This window comes from Montipora foliosa, unplaced genomic scaffold (assembly GCF_036669935.1).
Source record: "Montipora foliosa isolate CH-2021 unplaced genomic scaffold, ASM3666993v2 scaffold_425, whole genome shotgun sequence".
Classification (NCBI taxonomy): domain Eukaryota; kingdom Metazoa; phylum Cnidaria; class Anthozoa; order Scleractinia; family Acroporidae; genus Montipora; species Montipora foliosa.
In genome coordinates, this window is record NW_027179729.1 from 187,501 (window position 1) to 190,000 (window position 2,500).

General features: G+C 43.8%; 1 protein-coding gene across 2 annotated transcripts in view; it reads left to right on the forward strand.

The window, feature by feature from the left end:
* The window catches only part of LOC137988660 (uncharacterized), a 10,837-nt gene that overhangs the window by 3,414 nt on the left and 4,923 nt on the right, over positions 1-2,500 (forward strand). The window lies entirely within an intron of this gene.

Here is a 2,500-nt window from a genome sequence, read left to right on the forward strand (position 1 = left end):
TAAATTTGTATCCATTTGCAATTTTAAAGCTCAATAGCGTGCTTTGTTTCGAAACCAGAGCATTTTTAATTTCGGAGTTATAGCGGTGCGTGACACGAGGGCACGATCGAGTTTATTGAGAAATATATAATTATGTCTGAAAGCATTAGGAAAAGTGCTTAGGTAAATAGCTGTTTGTTCAGTATAGATGATCACTCGCCTAGATAGCCAAAGTAAGTAACAGATGCGAATGATCATCTATACTGAACAAACAGCTATTTACCTAAGCACTTTTCCTAATGCTTTCAATTCTAAAAGGGCTCAAAACAAGGAGATAAATATATATTTCTCAATGAACTCGATCGTGCCCTCGTGTCGCGCACCGCTATAACTCCGAAATTAAAAATGCTCTGGTTTGCAAACAAAGCACGCTATTGAGCTTTAAAATTGCAAATGGATACAAATTTACCGCCTCTTGTGCCTGATGAGGATAAAAACTTTCGTGGCTCTTTTGTTTTGGATTTTAGAAAATGATGACGTCACGTGAAAACGATCCATTATGAAGCTGTCTGATCGTATGGTATTCATTACATGAACGATTTTAAGGATCACTTGAACCGGTTTTAGCCAAGTGCCGATTTCACGAAAAACTTTCGGAGCCTCTTCGCAAAAAATTCGCTTTTCTGTTGGAAATACATCTCAGTTCATTGACATTCGAGAGCTCTGTGAGTTTCTTTTGACCGTTTTCAAAGATTTCGCAAAATAATCGGCGCCCTTACAAATATAACATTACCTGATGGCAGTAATGTTACCACAGCTTGTGACAGTGATTGGATTGTTTTCGGTAAGATTACCGCGGCAAAAGGTGTCTCGAAATAGTCTTATCCCATTGGTTGAGACGTGGTAATACTTAGAGTAAGACTAGTAGGCTTTTATCTCCATATTGTTTTTGTCCTCTCCATATTGATTTTGGTCTCTGTTAAAAACAAAAACACGGTATCTGTGTCAAATGATGATTTGACACTGTTTCGTGAGTAAACACACCCCGGCTGTTACTAAAGGTGGGACAGGGACGTGGGGACGCGAGGACGTGGGAACGCCCGGGGACTCAAGGACGTGGGGACGCGGGGACGCGGGGACTTGGAGAGATGGGACGCGAGTACGGCGGAACTCGGAGACGCGTGGGGATTCGAGGACGTGATAAACAAATAACAACTGACTTTTGCGCTGAATTGGTAAAATACAATTTTTGATGGTCTACAAGTGTAAAATAATCTAATATGCTGGAGGGTTTGTCAGACCAGTAGGGAATGATTTCCAGCGTCCATGGTTCCTCCTCGGCTATTTTACCGTGAGAGCTCTGGGTACAGAATAGTTTCAACGCAGGGGGTCTTAAACGACGTACTGAGTTTTCAAGTGAAGCTATGATCCTCGCAGTTATGAACGCAATTTTTGCAATTGCGTAAAGAAGTCTGAAAAATTCAGGACTTCAACGGGGTTTGAACCTGTGACCTCGCGATACCGGTGCGACGCTCTAACCAACTGAGCTATGAAGCCACTGACGTTGGGAGCAATTGCAAAAATTGCGTTCATAACTGCGAGGATCATAGCTTCACTTGAAAACTCAGTTACTTATCAGGAAAGTCCTCCGTGGCTGCCCACGACGTTTAAGATCCCCTGCGTTGAAACTATTCTGTACCCAGAGCTCTCACGGTAAAATAGGCAAGGAGGAACCATAGACCCTTTGCATATATGGCGCCTAAATTTGAATAACAATACTTTGTACATCCTTAGCCTCGTACTTATGTTTCTAGACAAAGGATTTTTCACATGAATGTGAGGCTTAGGATGTACCTTGCCATTTATGCAAAGGGTCTATGGACGCTGGAAATCATCAGCTACTGGTCTGACAAACTCTCCAGCATATTAGAATATTTTACACTTGTAGACCGTCAAAAATTGTATTTTACCAATTCAGCGCAAAAGTCAGGTGTTATTTGTTTATCACGTCCTCGAATCCCCACGCCTCTCCGAGTTTCGACGTACTCGCGTCCCACCTCTCCGAGTCCCCGCGTCCCCACGTCCTTGAGTCCCTGCGTCCCCCGTCCCCGAGTCCCCACGTCCCCACGTCCCCACGTCCCCACGTCCCCACGTCCCCGCGTCCCCGAGTCCCCGAGTCCCAAGTCCCACGTCCCCGTTCTACTCTTAGTAGGGAGCTTAAGCAACGACAACGGCGACGGCAACGAGAACGTCATCTCAAAATATAAATTTGCGTTATTTTAATCGCTTCGTGACTATTTCAACGTTTTTAATATGACAAGGGTGTGGTAATTCCTCAAAGATGACACCAGTCCGAACGGCACCCCATTTTAGGAGAGAAAATTAAAATTTATCCTCAAGTGCTGACGTTCTTCATAAAACCAAAAACTTGGCTATTTCACGTTGTTGTTTGGCTGACGACGGCAAAGAAATGGACAAAAGTGAAAACGCACGTGCAGGGCGTGTAAAGCTATTGTTTTTA